The sequence below is a fragment of the Triticum urartu genome, chromosome 3, assembly GCF_003073215.2.
Source record: "Triticum urartu cultivar G1812 chromosome 3, Tu2.1, whole genome shotgun sequence".
Lineage (NCBI taxonomy): Eukaryota > Viridiplantae > Streptophyta > Magnoliopsida > Poales > Poaceae > Triticum > Triticum urartu.
Genome location: NC_053024.1, coordinates 120,324,103 through 120,343,467, shown reverse-complemented (window position 1 = coordinate 120,343,467; position 19,365 = coordinate 120,324,103).

Sequence of the window (19,365 nt, the reverse complement as noted above, 5' to 3'; positions counted from 1 at the left end):
CCCACACAAATAATTTTTAGTAATAGAACTCATCTATTACCTAATTATATTGTGCAATACCCATACATATCTATGTATTCTAAATCGCAACCTGCATCTATGCATAACACAACTCATGATGCCACTGTAGGGTAACGTCGCAGAAAACAAAAAGTTTCCGACTTACGCACCAGCCCAGGACCACTATGGAGACTGCATACAAGGTTTGATGTTTTTTGTTACCGACACATAGTGCAGCGGGAAGTAGAGTCAATGACGATCGGTGGTGCAGATCCCCGTAGCTAGGATTTACAACCTCCCAACCGCGAGGATGTATACCCTCATCTGCCCCTCGGACAGCCCTCCAGGAGGAGGTCGGACAGTCCCTCAGACGGTGTTGCGGACAACCCTTCGGGAGGACCTTCAAAACACGGACGATCACTCGGACAGCCCTTCGGGAGGACCTTCGAAACTCGGACGGTCACACGGACAGCCCTTCTGGAGGTACACCCAAACTCAGACCAAAACTACGACCTCTCTACAGAGTTGCATGATATGTCCATTTTGCATCATGCTTTTATATCGATATTCATTGCATTATGGGCTGTTATTACACATTATGTCACAATACTTATGACTATTCTCTCTTATTTTACAAGGTTTACATAAAGAGGGAGAATGCCGACAGCTGGGATTCTGGGCTGGAAAAGGAAAAAATATTAGAGACCTATTCTGCACAGCTCCAAAAGTCCTGAAACTTCACGGAAGTTATTTTTAGAATATATAAAAAATACTGAGTGCAAGAAGTACCAGAGGGGGGTCACTCACCAGCCACGAGGGTGGGGGGCGCCCTACCTCCCTGGGCACGCCCCCTGCCTCGTGGGCCCCCTGGTGGCCCTCCGATGCCCATCTTCTGCTATATGGAGTCTTTCAATGAGTAAAAAATCGTAAGCAAGCTTTCGGGACGAGACTCCGCCGCCATGAGGCGGAACCAATCTAGGGCTTTGGTGGAGCTATTCTGCCGGGGACACGTCCCTCCGGGAGGGGGAAATCATCGCCATCGTCATCACCAACGATCCTCTCATCGGGAGGGGGTCAATCTCCATCAACATCTTCACTAGCACCATCTCCTCTCAAACCCTAGTTCATCTCTTGTATCCAATTCTTGTCTCTAAGTCTGGGATTGGTACCTGTGGGTTGCTAGTAGTGTTGATTACTCCTTGTAGTTGATGCTAGTTGGTTTACTTGGTGGAAGATCATATGTTTAGATCCTATATGCACATTAATACCCCTCTGATTATGAACATGAATATGCTTTGTGAGTAGTTATGTTTGTTCCTGAGGACATGGGAGAAGTCTTGCTATTAGTAGTCATGTGAATTTGGTATTCGTTCGACATTTTGATGAGATGTATGTTGTCTCTCCTCTGGTGGTGTTATGTGAACATCGACTACATGACACTTCACCATTATTTGGGCCTAGAGGAAGGCATTGGGAAGTAATAAGTAGATGATGGGTTGCTAGAGTGACAGAAGCTTAAACCCTAGTTTATGTGTTGCTTCATAAGGGGCTGATTTGGATCCATATGTTTCATGCTATGGTTAGGTTCACCTTAATACTTTTGTTGTAGTTGCGGATGCTTGCAATAGAGGTTAATCATAAGTGGGATGTTTGTCCAAGTAAGGGCAGCACCCAAGCACCGGTCCACCCACATATCAAATTATCAAAGTACCGAACGTGAATCATATGAACGTGATGAAAACTAGGTTGGCGATAATTCCCATGTGTCCTCAGGATCGCTTTCTTCTATATAAGAGTTTGTCCAGGCTTTTCCTTTGCTACAAAAAGGATTGGGCCACCTTGCTGCACTTTATTTACTTTTGTTACTTGTTGCTCGTTACAAATTATCTTATCACAAAAGTATCTATTACCTATAATTTCAGTGCTTGCAGAGAATACCTTGCTGAAAACCGCTTGTCATTTCCTTCTGCTCCTCGTTGGGTTCGACACTCTTACTTATCGAAAGGACTACAATAGATCCCCTATACTTGTGGGTCATCAAGACTCTTTTCTGGCGCCGTTGCCGGGGAGTGAAGCGCCTTTGGTAGGTGGAATTTGGTAAGTAAAAAATTTATATAGTGTGCTGAAATTTACTTTCACTTGTTACTATGGAAAGTAATCCTTTGAGTGGCTTGTTCAGGGTATCTTCACCCCGACAAGTAGACCAAAGAGTTGCTCCCCTACCTACTGAACCTACTGAAAATGAAAATTTCTACTTTGAAATTCCTTCAGGTATGATAGAAAAACAGCTAGCTAATCCTTTTGCAGGAGATGGAACATTACATCCTGATGAGCACCTAATATATGTGGATGAAGTTTGTGGATAAATTAAGCTCGTAGGTATGCCCGATGATGTTATCAAGAAGAAGATCTTCCCTTTATCTTTGGAGGGAGATGCATTGACATGGTATAGGCTATGTGATGATATGGGATCATGGAACTACAAACGATTGAAATTGGAATTTCATCAGAAGTTTTATCCTATGCATCTTGTTCATCGTGATCGTAATTATATATATAATTTTGGGCCTCGCGAAGGAGAAAGCATTTCTCAAGCTTGGGGGAGGCTTAAATCAATGTTTTATTCATGCCCCAATCATGAGCTCTCAAGAGAAATGATTATCCAACATTTTTATGCTCGGCTTTCTGATAACAATCACACCATGCTTGATACTTCTTGTGCTAGCTCTTTTATGATGAAGACTATTGAATTCAAATGGGATTTATTGGAAAGAATTAAATGCATTCTGAAGATTGGGATCTCGACGAAGGTAAGGAGTTAGGTATGACACCTAATTTTGATTGTGTTAAATCTTTTATGGGTACCGATGTTTTCCGTAAATTTAGCACTAAATATGGACTTGACTTTGAGATACTAGCTTCTTTCCGTGAATCTTTTGCTACTCATGTTGATCTCCCTAAGGAGAAGTGGTTTAAATATAATCCTCCCATTGAAGTAAAATTAGTTTCACCTATTAAAGTTCAAGAAAAGACTATTACTTATAGTGATCCTATTGTTCCTACTGCTTATGTCGAGAAACCACCTTTTCCTGTTAGGATAAAAGATCACGCTAAAGCTTCAACTGTGGTTCGTAAAAGCAATATTAGAACCTATACACCTCCTGAGCAAGTTAAAGTTGAACCTAATATTGCTATTGTTAAGGATCTCTTGGCTGATAATATTGATGGGCATGTTATTTATTTCTGTGATGAAACTGCTAGAATTCCTAAACCTTGTGCTAAAGATAAACATAGACCTGTGGTAGGCATGCCTGTTATTTCTCTTAAAATAAGAGATAATTGTTATCATGGTTTGTGTGATATGGGTGCTAGTGCTAGTGCAATACCTATTGACTTATACAGAGAAATTATGCATGATATTGCACCTGCTGAGTTAGAAGATATTGATGTCACAATTAAACTTGCTAATAGAGATACTATTTAACCAATTGGGATTGTTAGAGATGTTGAAGTCTTGTGTGGGAAAACTAAATATCCTGCTGATTTTCTTGTTCTTGGTTCCCCACAAGATAGCTTTTGTCCCATTATATTTGGTAGACCCTTCTTAAACACTGTTAATGCTAGGATAGACTGCAAAAAGGATGTTGTTACTATTGGTTTAGGTGATATGTCTCATGAGTTCAACTTTTCTAAATTTTGTAGACAACACCGTGAAGAGGAACTGCCTAGTAAAGATGAAATTATCGGTCTTGCTTCTATTGTTGTACCTCCTAGTGATCCTTTAGAACAATATTTGCTAGACCATGAAAATGATATGTTTATGAATAAAGAAGGGAAATAGATGAAGTGTTTTTTAAACAGGGACCTATTCTGAAACACAACTTTCCTATTGAAATCTTAGGGGATCCACCTCCACCCAAGGGTGATCCCGTGTTTGAGCTTAAACCATTGCCCGATACTCTTAAATATGCTTATCTTGATGAAAAGAAGATATATCCTGTTATTATTAGCACTAACCTTTCAGAGAAGGAGGAAGAAAAATTATTGAAAACTTTGAAGAAGCACCGTGCTGCTATTGGATATACTCTTGATGATCTTAAGGGCATTAGTCCCACTCTATGTCAACACAAAATAAATTTGGAGAAAGATGCCAAACCAGTTATTGATCACCAACGATGACTGAATCCTAAGATGAAAGAAGTGGTAATAAAAGAAATACTAAAGCTCCTTGAGGCAGGTATAATTTATCCTGTTGCTGATAGTCAGTGGGTAAGTCCTGTCCATTGTGTTCCTAAGAAGGGAGGTATTACTGTCGTTCCTAATGATAAAGATGAATTGATTCCGCAAAGAATTATTAGAGGTTATAGGATGGTAATTGATTTCCGCAAATTAAATAAGGCTACTAAAAAATATCATTACCCCTTACCTTTCATTGATCAAATGCTAGAAGGATTATCCAAACATACACATTTTTGCTTTCTAGATGGTTATTCTGGTTTCTCTCAAATACCTGTATCAGCTGATGATCAATCTAAGACCACTTTTACTTGCCCTTTCGGTACTTTTGCTTATAGACGTACGCCTTTTGGTTTATGTAATGCACCCGCTACCTTTCAAAGATGCATGATGGCTATATTTTCTGATTTTTGTGAAAAGATATGTGAGGTATTCATGGATGATTTCTCCGTTTATGGATCCTCTTTTGATGATTTCTTAAGCAACCTTGATCGAGTTTTGCAGAGATGTGAAGAAACTAACCTTGTCTTGAATTAGGAGAAATGCCACTTTATGGTTAATGAAGGTATTGTCTTGGGGCATAAAATTTCTGAAAGGGGCATTGAAGTTGATAAAGCTAAAGTTGATGCTATTGAAAAGATGCCATGGCCCATGGACATCAAAGGTATAAGAAGTTTCCTTGGTCATGCCGGTTTTTATAGGAGGTTCATTAAGGACTTCTCAAAAATTTCTCGGCCTCTGACTAATCTATTACAAAAAGATATACCGTTTGTCTTTGATAATGATTGTGTAGAAGCATTTGAAATACTTAAGAAAGCATTGATCTCTGCACCTATTGTTCAGCCACCTGATTGGAATTTACCTTTTGAAATTATGTGTGATGCTAGGGATTATGCTGTGGGTGCTGTTCTAGGGCAAAGAGTTGATAAGAAATCAAATGTTATTCAATATGCTAGTAAAACTCTAGACAATGCCCAGAGAAATTATGCTACAACCAAAAAAGAATTCTTAGCAGTTGTATTTGCTTGTGATAAGTTCAGACCTTATATTGCTGATTGTAAAGTAACTATTCACACGGATCATGCTGCTATTAAATATCTTATGGAAAAGAAAGATGCTAAACCTAGACTTATTAGATGGGTTCTCTTGCTACAAGAATTTGATTTGCATATTATTGATAGAAAGGGAGCTGAGAACCTCGTTGCAGATAACTTGTCTAGGTTGGAAAATGTTCTTGATGACCCACTACCTATTGATGATAGCTTTCCTGATGAACAACTAAATGTCATAAATGCTTCTCACACTGCTCCATGGTATGCTGATTATGCTAATTACATTGTTGCTAAGTTTATACCACCTAGTTTCACATACCGGCAAAAGAAAAAAGTTTTTCTATGATTTATGACATTAGTTCTGGGATGACCCACACCTTTATAAAGAAGGAGTAGATGGTGTTATTAGACGTTGTGTACCTGAGCATGAACAGGAACAGATCCTACACATAAGGTATTACAATACGGTTTATGGAGGACACCACGCTGGAGATAGAAGTGCACATAAGGTATTGCAATACGGTTTTTATTGGCCTACTCTCTTCAAGGATGCCCGTAAGTTTGTTGTATCTTGTGATGAATGTCAAAGAATTGCTAATATTAGTAGACATCAAGAAATGCCTATGAATTATTCACTTGTTATTGAACCATTTGATGTTTGGGGCTTTGATTATATGGGACCGTTTCCTGCCTCTAATGAATATACACATATTTTAGTTGTTGTTGATTACGTTACTAAGTGGGTAGAAGCTATTCCAACTAGTAGTGTTGATCATAACACCTCTATTAAGATGCCTAAAGAAGTTATTTTTCTGAGGTTTGGAGTCCCTAGATGCTTAATGACTGATGGTGGTTCACATTTTATTCATGGTGCTTACCGTAAAAAGCTTGCTAAGTATGATGTTAATCATAGAATTGCATCTCCTTATCACCCACAGTCTAGCGGTCAAGTAGAATTGAGTAATAGAGAACTCAAATTAATTTTGCAAAAGACTGTTAATAGATCTAGAAAGAATTGGTCCAAGAAACTTGATGATGCATTATGGCCCAATAGAACTGCATATAAAAATCCTATGGGTATGTCTCCGTATAAAATGGTTTATGGAAAAGCATGTCACTTACCTCTCGAACTAGAACATAAGGCTTATTGGGCTATTAAAGAGCTCAATTATGATTTCAAACTTGTCGGTGAGAAGAGGTTATTTGACATTAGCTCACTTGATGAATGGAGAACCCAAGCCTATGAGAATTCCAAATTGTTTAAAGAAAAGTTAAAAGATGGCATGACAAAAGAATACAAAAGCGTGAGTTTGATGTAGGTGATTATGTATTGCTATACAACTCTCGTTTTAAGATTTTTTGCAGGAAAGCTTCTCTCTAAATGGGAAGGTCCTTACGTTATTGACGAGGTCTATCGCTCCAGTGCCATAAACATCAACAACTTCGAAGGCACAAATCCGAAGGTGGTGAACGGTCAAAGAATCAAACATTATATCTCAGGTAATCCTATAAATGTTGAAACCAATGTTATTCAAACCGTAACCCCGGAGGAATACATAAGGGACACTTTCCGGAACATTTCAGACTCCGAAAAGGAATAGGTACGTGGTACGGTAAGTAAACCGACTCCAAAATGGTTCTAATGGCATTTTTTCTCTATTTTGGAATATTTAGAAAAATAGAAAAATAAGAAGCATTCCGGGAAGGACACGAGGGCTCCACGAGGGTGGAGGGCGCGCCCTACCCCCTGGGTGCGCCCCCTACCTCATGGGCACCTCGTGCGCTCTCCGGACTCCGTTTTCTTGCACGTTACGTATTTTGGTCGGTAAAAATTCATTATATAATCTCCCGAAGGTTTTGACTCCCGTATCACGCAATTATCCTCTGTTTGTGTTTCGAGTTGTTGTTGCTGCAGATTAGAGCAAGATGTCTTCGCAAGAGTCAGTCGGGGAGAGCCAAGTGTCTCATCCGGCATCGAGATCAATGACAAACAGCAATGCTGACCACTTTGGGCCAGCAACGGAGGAAGAGATGGAGGCTGATTTGAAGAGGATAGATGCCATGGAGGAGGATCAAGAAGTCACTTCTCTCTTCCAAGCTGGATTCACAATGGGGGAACTACAGAGCTCGGCTATCCCAAACTCGGTTGTCCCTTCCAATGTTAGATTTCTTTCTTATGAAAATATGAAAAAGAGTGTCACTTGTTCTCCCGCAGCTATGCAACACCCTTGGGTGCAAGGAGCTTTGGCTGTTACAGGAAAGCTTCGAAAGTAAATAATGGACCTCAAGCAGCAAGTCAATAAGCTCAAGGAGGAGAATCGTATCCTGAGGGGCATCATCGCCAAGAATATCACATCACCATCCCCGAAAAAGGAGACATAATCACATGGGTATGGGCACATGTAACATCCCAAATTTTCAACTTGGAATGTTATACATTAGAACATCATTGCATATCATATTTTATTGCATTTTGGTTGATCCTAGAAATTCCATGCAACTCAAGGACCTACGAAGAGAGTTGGGGATTTCGCTATTTTCATATTGGGTTTTTCTCGGATTATGAAAAGAGGATCATTTGGTTTTAATTATTTTTCTCTGAAATATTTCTTTTATAAAAAAATAAAAGAGAGAGGATAAAATGACTTCCTAAAAGTAAACAAATATCAGAGATTTAATATTAAAATCAAATAAGATTTTTATTCGGAGTCTTATCGCTATTTTATTTGAATTAGGAAAAAAAGTGCGTTTTTCAAAATTGCATTTTAGGCCCAAATAAATGTTCAACTTGTCCGGCTTATTTTTGGAGGACGGCGAAAATTTATTTCGGAATTTTTGGAGTCTGTTTAGTATTTCTTTTCTTTCTTTTTCTACGCGTCGAAATTAATGAAAAAAAAGTCAACCGACTTAGGGCCATTTTCGGCCAGGACTCTATCGGGCCAACCTTTAAATCCCGAGACCCCCGAGCCGCCCAGCCCACCCGAAACCCTAGCCCCGCCACCGTGAGCCGCAGCCGCCGCCTCGCCCTGCCGCTGCGAGCCGCCGCACCGCCGCCTTGCCGCCGCGACGCCGCATCGCCCCGCCGCCCGCGCCGCCGCACCGCCCGCCGCACTGCCCGCCGCCCCGCCGCCTCGCCGCTGCCGCACCGGAGCCCGCCGCCGCCGCCGGACCCCGCCGGAGTTCGAGGTAGCCGCCGGTTTTCTAAAAAAACCGATCGGTTTTATTTCGTAAACCCTAGATCCGTCTTTTTATATTCGGTTCGGTTTAGTTATTTAGCGAACGCCCGTTTTTACATTCGGTTTTACGAACGGTTTTCACCGTTTAGCGGCAGACAGCGAACGTTCGTTCGTTAGCCTGTTTGTCGGTTTTTCTTTTTCTCGGATTTTCCGCGATTATTTTCGATCGCGATTCCTGATCCGATTTTCGTTCTAGTATAACTTTTCGCTCGTTTATCGGAATCAGGCGATTCAAGCGCCTAGAGTTTCGTCTCAAAACCCTCTTTCCGTTTAAGCAACTTAAACAAGTTTTTGCTACTGTAAAATTTGACCTAGGTCCAGATTAGTAAACAAAGCTTGTTTCTCTCGCCGTTTGAGTTTTGTTGTTTCGTTTGATTTGATTCTTTTTGCCAACCGGAGTTCTTAAGTTGAACTTTCTGGTTATATTTCTTATTTGTGTTTTACCCGTGCTTTTCTTTATTGCTTATTGTATGCTTGTTTAATTCCGATAGACTACCCGGAGCGCGAAGCGTGCTACATCGAGTCTCTAGGTTTCACGGATCATCATCAAGGCAAGTAACACTTTGATCATACCTCTTACTACCCAGTTTTCATTGCATTAGATCAACCCTCAAACATTGCATGGTTAGGATCTGAATTAAATTGTGGGTTTGGGAAGTAGATGAGGTAGTACCTATTCACCTATTTATTATCAAACCCTGGGAGTTACTTCTAGGTTGCTTATATTGCTATGCTATGCTTGTAGACGTGGATTGGGTTTGAGAGTATCCATGACAGATGTGAGTTGATATTTAATGGGTAACTTAAGGTGGCAACTTTAATACACATCTGGGTGGATTGAGGCACCTGGGGAATCCAGTGATTGCCTATATTTTTTTGGAAATCCCAGGGTACCGTGTGATTCTCCTATGGACCGCCACCCACGATCAAAGGGATCATAAGATTATTCATACTGGAAACTTCCGTGTGCAGCCACATGTCATTACGGGCTCTGGCATAGTTGAGTAAGTTATGGGAAACCTTTCCATGATGGGCTAGCAGATGTAGGGGATTGTAGGTGTACCAGCCTATCTATCGGTTAAGGGGACCTCTTTGGAAAGACTGTGTCTCGGTCATCCGTTTCTCAAACACCATGTAGTGCGAGAACACCAATGGAGGAGATCGAGTCTTGTGGGGAAAAGTGCACAAACCTCTGCAGAGTGTACAAACTAATCATGGTTAGTCGTGTCCCCGGTTATGGACATCTTGAGTATCTAGTTCTTGGATTATCATGTGGATCTCATAACTCTTAATATAATTTGATTGGGTTTAATGATGATTACTTTTAATTGGGATTGAGTTGGGTGAAACTTCTCAATGTTTAACAACTACCATGATAGTTAAATAAAATTTATTCCTTTGCAGTAGGGAAAATTTTGCTTTTCGCAAAACATATTAACCATACAGCCTCCACCGGCCATATATGCATGTAGTGATAGCTTTACTCTATGCATTACTCTCTTGTGTTACTTTGCCAGCATATTCTATGTGCTGACCCGTTTTCGGGCTACAATATATCATGTTGCAGACTTTTCAGACGACAAGTAAGGAGCCTTAGGTCGTGGTCTTTCACTCAGTGATGCCGTTGGAGTTGATGGACTCACTTTATCTTCCAAGCCTTCCGCTGTTATCGTATTAGATGGCCTTAAGCCATATTTATTGTAATAAGTTCTCTTTTGAGACAATCGATGTAATAAGTGTGTGATTGCCACTCTGTTATAAATCCTTCAAGTACTGTGTGTGTCAGCATTACCGATCCAGGGATGACACTTATACAGAGAGATCAGACTATTTGAGGTCTGGTTGCTACAACACTCCCCTTGCTAACTGCCAAGCTTGGGGGAGGTGCCCCGGTATTGTATCACCATCACATCTCTATCTTTATCATTTTTCTTAGTTCGATCCTTTTAGTAATATCTTGATCTAGTATAATAAAGCTTGAGTATGATCTAGTTTTGAGTTTTGCTTTATGATCCCTCTATGTAATCGAGTCCGTGAGCTATATAATAAAGATTAGTGTTGAGTCAAGGGCTTGATGATTTTGCTATGATCTTGAGGGAATAAAATAAAAAGAGAAAGAAATAAAAAGATATCATAAGGATCTTATGGAGAGTAATGAGCTCACATATAAAGAGTATTATGAATAAAAGTTGTTGAGAGTTGACAAACATAGTTTTCGTCATCGTTGCAATTAATAGGAAGTAATAAAGAAAGAGAGGTATTCACATATAAATATACTATCTTGGACATCTTTTATGATTGTGAGCACTCACAAAAATATGATATGCTAAAGATTTGACGTTGGACAAGGAAGACAACGTAATGGGTTATGTTTTCTTACATCTAAGATAAATTATATTGCCATGGATCATCCAACATGGTTGAGCTTGCCTTTCCCCCTCATGCTAGCTAAACTCTTTGCACCAAATAGAGATACTACTTGTGCTTCCAAATACCATTAAACCCAGTTTTGCCATGAGAGTCCACCATATCTACCTATGGATTGAGTAAGATCCTTCAAGTAAGTTGTCATCGGTGCAAGCAATAAAAATTGCTCTCTAAATATGTATGACTTATTAGTGTGGGAGAAAATAAGCTTTATACGATCTTGTGATGTGGAAGAAATAAAAGCGACGGACTGCATAATAAAGGTCCATATCACAAGTGGCAATATAAAGTGACGTTCTTTCGCATTAAGATTTTGCGCATCCAACCATAAAAGCGCATGACAACCTCTTCTTCCCTCTACGAAGGGCCTATCTTTTACTTTTATCTCCTACCTTACATAAGATTCATGGTGATCTTCACCTTTTTTACATTTTATCTTTTGGCAAGCACAATATGTTGGAAGGATCCTGGTATATATGGCTAATTGGATGTGATTTTTCATGAACTATTATTGTTGACATTACCCTTGAGGTAAAACGTTGGGAGGCAAAACTATAAGCCCCTATCTTTCTCTGTGTCCGATTAAAACTCCATACCCATAAGTATTGCGTGAATGTTAGCAATTGTGAAAGATTATATGATAGTTGAGTATGTGGACTTGTTGAAAAGCTCTTATATTGACTCTTTCCTATGTTATGATAAATTGCAATTGCTCCAATGACCGAGATTATAGTTTGTTAGTTTTCAATGAAGTTTATGATTCATACTTGAAATTGTGATTGAATTATTACTCTAGCATAAGAGATCGTGTGACAATAATTATATAAGTTGCTATTCTAAGAATGATCATGATGCCCTCATGTCCGTATTTTATTTTTGTCGACACCTCTATCTCTAAACATGTGGACATATTTTTAGATTTCGGCTTTCGCTTGAGGACAAGAGAGGTCTAAGCTTGGGGGAGTTGATACGTCCATTTTGCATCATGCTTTTATATCAATATTTATTGCATTATGGGCTGTTATTACACATTATGTCACAATACTTATGCCTATTCTCTCTTATTTTACAAGGTTTACATAAAGAGGGAGAATGCCGACAGCTAGGATTCTGGGCTGGAAAAGGAGCAAATATTAGAGACCTATTCTGCACAGCTCCAAAAGTCCTGAAACTTCACAGAAGTTATTTTCAGAATATATAAAAAATACTGAGCCCAAGAAGTACCAGAGGGGGCCACTCAGCAGCCACGAGGGTGGGCGGCGCGCCCTACCCCCCTGGGCGCGCCCCTTGCCTCATGGGGCCATTGGTGGCCCTCCGATGCCCATCTTCCACTATATGGAGTCTTTCACTGAGGACAAAATCATAAGCAAGCTTTCGGGAAGAGACTCTGCCGCCACGAGGCAGAACCTTGGCGGAACCAATCTAGGGCTCCGGTGGAGCTGTTCTGCCGGGGACACTTCCCTCCGGGAGGGGGAAATCGTCGCCATCGACATCACCAACGATCCTCTCATCGGTAGGGGGTCAATCTCCATCAACATCTTCACCAGCACCATCTCCTCTCAAACCCTATTTCATCTCTTGTATCCAATTCTTGTCTCTAAGTCTGAGATTGGTACCTGTGGATTGCTAGTAGTGTTGATTACTCCTTGTAGTTGATGCTAGTTGGTTTACTTGGTGGAAGATCATATGTTCAGATCCTATATGCACATTAATACCCCTCTGATTATGAACATGAATATGCTTTGTGAGTAGTTACTTTTGTTCCAGAGGACATGGGAGAAGTCTTGCTATTAGTAGTCATGTGAATTTGGTATTCGTTCGATATTTTGATGAGATGTATGTTGTCTCTCCTCTAGTGGTGTTATGTGAACGTCGACTACATGACACTTCACCATTATTTGGGCCTAGAGGAAGGCATTGGGATGTAATAAGTAGATGATGGGTTGCTAGAGTGACAGAAGCTTAAACCCTAGGTTATGCGTTGCTTCATAAGGGGCTGATTTGGATCCATATGTTTCATGCTATGCTTAGGTTTACCTTAATACTTTTGTTGTAGTTGCGGATGCTTGCAATAGAGGTTAATCATAAATGGGATGTTTGTCCAAGTAAGGGCAGCACCCAAGCACCGGTCCACCCACATATCAAATTATCAAAGTACCGAATGTGAATCATAGGAACGTGATGAAAACTAGCTTGAGGATAATTCCCATGTGTCCTCGGGAGCACTTTCTTCTATATAAGAGTTTGTCCAGGCTTGTCCTTTGCTACAAAAAGGATTGGGCCACCTTGCTGCACTTTATTTACTTTTGTTACTTCTTACAAATTATCTTATCACAAAACTATCTATTACCTATAATTTCAGTGCTTGCAGAGAATACCTTGTTGAAAACCGCTTATCATTTCCTTCTGCTCCTCGTTTGGTTTGACACTCTTACTTGTCGAAAGGACTACGATAGATCCCCTATACTTGTGGGTCATCATTGCACATATACGGTGTCATCTATCCAGCAGGGCTTCACCCTCCAGAACTAGTTCCCACCGGAACCCAGACAGCATTTCGGCTCTACGAAACTATTTCGCGGGGAGGGGAGAGAAGTCAGATCATTGCAATGGCACTTGTATGTGAGAAAGAGTGTCTCTTTAGGCAGCCCCCTCCACCCCTATTTATAGGCCAAGCCCAAGGGTGGCTTCTCCAAGAAGCCAAGGGGATAATACCAAAAGGCCCTTAAGGTGGCTTCTCCAAGAAGCCAAGCAAAAAGCACTTTCACTATTCATGACGACATTTTTCAGCGTCTGTTCGAACTGAAAATATTTATGTGGGCTCAGAACATTTCTAGTACCCACTAAAATAATTTTCAACGCGTCCCGAAACAATTTTGGTTTAGTGATTTTCATCTGCGAAAAGCAAACAAGAGTGTGTTTTCACTATTCATGAAGACAATTTTTTGCATCCATTAAATCCGAAAATATTTCTGTGGGTCTTAGAATAATTCCAGTACCCACTAAAATGATTTTGGATTCGTTCTGAAACAATTTCAGATTAGTGAATTTCATCTACGAAAAACAACCAAAGCGGTACCGGCAGCTCCGAAACATTTTCGGTTTTTATCCCGAAAAATTCCCAGAAGTTTCTAGAATAATTCTGGCACCCTCCAAGAATTATCAGGCATGTCCCGAAACCAATTTGACTATGGTATATCCCGAAACAACTTTTCGGTTTGACGAAACTATTTCGCTATTCTCTCTCCGAAACTCTTCCATTGTCTCTGAAACTTTTTCGGCAAATTTCTCTCGGACTCCCTGTCTAGTATTCAGCAGATAGATGACCCTTAAGCGTGTGACCCTATAGGTTCGGTGAAGCATAGACATGACCGGAACACTTTTCGATCAATGATCAACATCAGAGTCGTGGACACCCATATTGACCCCTACACCCACACGAATGAATATTCGAGTGAACCTCTAGTTGTCGTGTGTTATTCCTGTTGCATCATGATATGTTACAAATACCCGAGGTGAGACATGTTGGCATCCCCGTGGATCAATAGCTTGTCCACTATGCTAGTTAACTCGTTATCGGTATTGTTTTGTTTTCTCGTTCCCGTATTCCGGCATCCCCGTGATCGAATCACAAAGTGTCTGGCTAGACGATGATGGATACCGTAACACTGAGAGGGCCCAGAGATATCTCTCCATCGTCGGAGGAGAAAATCCCAATCTTGAGCTATCAAGTTACTTGACATACTTTTCCATGAACCCATAAGCCGCTGTAATAGCCACCCATTTACGAATGATGTTTAACAAACTCCAAAGTTCATGAAGCAAGCATGAAGAAACTCGATACTCTCATGGTCTAAGGAATCATGCAAACGTTAACCATCTCTGTGTTATGTACCATTAACTTGTGATGAATGAATCTCATAGCATAACATCAATCCGGGTCGATGCAACACAAATGTTCTCTTAACATTGTGCCCTCAAAGTTGTTGGCATAGACATGCCCATGATCAGGAAAACAGAACCATCATGCAACACTTGAGCTAGTCTTAGAGGCCAGACTAAGAATACTTCTTACCGTTTATTATTCCACACGTGCATATGAGTCTTCCTCCGCGCCTCGTGTTATTGCAGACTCGAGAACCATAGCAGTTATAGCATGGAACATAAACATAATTATGAACTTGGAGATAAATAATATCATTTATTATTGCCTCTAGGGCATATCTCCTATAGAAAGAAGTACATTGGTGGAGCTCTATGGGGCCCACAAGGGTGGGGGCGCGCCTACCCCCCTTGGGCGCGCCCTCCTGCCTCATGGAAGCTTCACGGAGTTCTAGACTTCTACTCCAAGTCTCCTGATTTGCGTTTGTTCCAAGAAAGATCCTCGCGAAGGTTTTGTTCCGTTTGATATTCCTTTTCTTCAAAACACTAAAATAGGCAAAAACAGAAACTGGCACTAGGCCTCCGGTTAATAGGTTAGTCCCAAAAATAATATAAAAGTGCATATTAAAGCCCATTAAACATCCAAAACAGATAATATAATAGCATGGAACAATCAAAAATTATAGATACGTTACAGACGTATCACCCGCCTTCGCCGCGTCTGCACGGCGGCCCGATGATACGTCTCCAACATATCTATAATTTTTGATTGTTCCATGCTATTATATTATCAACCTTGGATGTTTTATATGCATTAATATGCTATTTTATATGATTTTTGGGACTAACCTATTAACCTAGAGCCCAGTGCCAGTTTCTGTTTTTTCCTTGTTTTAGAGTATCGCAGAAAAGGAAAATCAAACGGAGTCCAATTGACCTGAAACTTCACGGAACTTATTTTTGGAACGGAAGCAATCCAGAAGACTTGGGTGTACGTAAGGGAAGCAATGAGGAAGGCACGAGGCAGGGGGCGCGCCCACCCCCCCTGGGCGCGCCCTCCACCCTCGTGGGCCCCTCGTGGCCCCCCTGACGTATTTCTTCCTCCTATATATACCAGTATACCCTAAAACCATCGAGGAGCACAATAGATCGGGAGTTCCGCCGCCAGAAGCCTCTGTAGCCACTGAAAACCAATCTAGACCCATTCCGGCACCCTGCCGAAGGGGGAATCCCTCTCTAGTGGCCATCTTCATCATCCTGGTGCTCTCCATGACAAGGAGGGAGTAGTTCTCCCATGGGGTTGAGGGTATGTACCAGTATCTATGTGTTTGATCTCTCTCTCTCTCTCGTGTTCTTGAGGTGGTACGATCTTGATGTATCGTGAGCTTTGCTATTATAGTTGGATCTTATGATGTTTCTCCCCCTCTACTCTCTTGTAATGGATTGATTTTTCCCTTTGAAGTTATCTTATCGGATTGAGTCTTTAAGGATTTGAGAACACTTGATGTATGTCTTGCGTGGGATACCCGTGGTGACAATGGGGTATTCTATTGATCCACTTGATGTATCTTTTGGTGATCAACTTGCGGGTTCCGTGACCTTGGGAATCTATGCATAGGGGTTGGCACATGTTTTTGTCTTGACTCTCCGGTAGAAACTTTGGGGCACTCATTGAAGTTCGTTGTGTTGGTTGAATAGATGAACCTGAGATTGTGTGATGCATATCGTATAATCATACCCACGGATACTTGAGGTGACATTGGAGTATCTAGGTGACATTAGGGTTTTGGTTGAGTTCTGGCTTAAGGTGTTATTCAAGTATGAACTCTATGATAGATCGAATGGAAAGAATAGCTTCATGTTATTTTACTACAGACTCTTGAATAGATCGATCAGAAATGATAACTTTGAGGTGGTTTCGTACCCTACAATAATCTCTTCGTTTGTTCTCCGCTATTAGTGGCTTTGGAGGGACTCTTTGTTGCATGTTGAGGGATAGTTATATGATCCAATTATGTTATTATTGTTGAGAGAACTTGCACTAGTGAAAGTATGAACCCTAGGCCTTGTTTCAACGCATTGCAATACCCTTTGTGCTCACTTTTATCATTTGTTACCTTGCTGTTTTTATATTTTTAGATTACAAAAACCTTTATCTACCATCCATATACCACTTGTATCACCATCTCTTCGCCGAACTAGTGCACCTATACAATTTACCATTGTATTGGGTGTGTTGGGGACACAAAAGACTCTTTGTTATTTGGTTGCAGGGTTGCTTGAGAGAGACCATCTTCATCCTACGCCTCCTACGGATTGATAAACCTTAGGTCATCCACTTGAGGGAAATTTGCTACTGTCCTACAAACCTCTGCACTTGGAGGCCCAACAACGTCTACAAGAAGAAGGTTGTGTAGTAGACATCAAGCTCTTTTCTGGCGCCGTTGTCGGGGAGGTTAGCGCTTGAAGGTATATCTTTATATCTTGCAATCAAATCTTTTTGTTTCTTGTTTTAGCACTAGTTTAGTTTATAAAAGAAAACTACAAAAAAATATGGAATTGAGTTTGCCTCATACGCTTCATATTTTTAATATCTCTCGTGAGTATGATGGAAAGGAAAATTGTGCCAAAGTGTTAGAAGAAGAATGCATTAGAATGTTTGGCACTAAATCCTTGTATGATGAGAATGATTGCAATGTTGTTAGTATGAATTCTTTGAATTTCCATGATGCTAATGATATGCAAAACCACAAGCTTGGGGATGCTACGTTTTATGAAGATGATATTTTTTGTCCCCCAAGTTTTGATGAGCAAATTTATTATGATGAAATCATGCCTCCTATTTATGATGATTATATTGATGAAAGTGGATTTGGAGAGGTCATGACTTTATTTTGTGATGAATCCACTATTTCGGAAGAGGTTCCAATTGATTATGAGAACAAATTTGCTATATATGATGATTATGTGATGACTTGTATGCTATAAAGAATAATGATATCCATGAAACATGTCATCATGATTTTAGTTTTCAATTTTATTATGCCTCACGTGATAATTATTTTGTTGAGTTTGCTCCCACTATTATTCATGAGAAGAATTTTACTTGTGTGGAGAGTAATAAAATTTCTATGCTTGTAGATCATGAAAATAATACTTTATGTGATATTTATATTGTTGAATTCATTCATGATGCTACTGAAAATTATTATGAGGGAGGAATATATGCTTGTAGGAGTTGCAATAATATCAAGTTTCCTCCTATGTGTCGAAAACCTTGAAGTTATCCTTGTTTTACCTTCCTATGCAAGTTGATTCTTGTTCCCACAAGTTGTTTGATCACAAAATCCCTATGCATAGGAAGTGGGTTAGGCTTAAATGTGCTAGTCATATTCTTCATGATGCTCTCTTTATGTTCTTATCCTTTATGTGAGCATCATTGAAATCATCATGCCTAGCTAGGGGCGTTAAACGATAGCGCTTGTTGGGAGGCAACCCAACTTTATTTTTGTTCCTTGCTTTTTGCTCATGCTTAGTAATAAATAATTTATCTAGCCTCTGTTATGATTGAGTTTTTATGTTTTAATTAGTGTTTGTGCCAAGTAGAACCATTGGGAAGACTTGGGGAAAGTCTTGTTGATCTTGCTGTAAAAAAACAAAAACTTTAGCGCTCAAGAGAATTGCTGCCATTTTTTATTGGAGAGTGATATTTAGTTAATTCTTTTTGCAGATGATTAATAGATAAATTCCTCACGTCCAGCAATTTATTTTAGAATTTTTGAGGTTCCATAAGTTTGCATTAGTTACAGATTACTACAGACTGTTCTGTTTTTGACAGATTCTGTTTTTCATGTGTTGTTTACTTATTTTGATGAATCTATGGCTAGTAAAAGAGTTTATAAACCATAGAGAAGTTGGAATACAGTAGGTTTAACACCAATATAAATAAATAATGAGTTCATTACAGTAACTTGAAGTGGTGTTTTGTTTTCTTTCGCAAACGGAGCTTACGAGTTTTCTGTTAAGTTTTGTGTTGTGAAGTTTTCAAGTTTTGGGTAAAGATCCGATGGACTATGGAATAAGGAGTGGCAAGAGCCTAATCTTGGGGATGCCCAAGGCACCCCAATGTAATATTCAAGGACAACCAAGAGCCTAATCTTGGGGATGCCCCGGAATCCATCCCCTCTTTCGTCTTCGTTCATCGGTAACTTTACTTGGAGCTATATTTTTATTCGCCACATGATTTGTGTTTTGCTTGGAGCGTCATTTTATTTTCTTTTGTTTTGCTTGATGTTTGAATAAAATTCCAAGATCTGAAATTATTAAATGTTAGAGAGTCTTCACATATTTGCATAATTATTTGACTACTCATTGATCTTCACTTATATCTTTCGGAGTAGTTTGTCATTTGCTCTAGTGCCTCACTTATATCTTTTTAGAGCACGGTGGTGGTTTTATTTTGAAGAAATAGATGAACTCTCAAGCTTCACTTATATTATTTTGAGAGTCTTTTAGAACAGCATGATAATTTG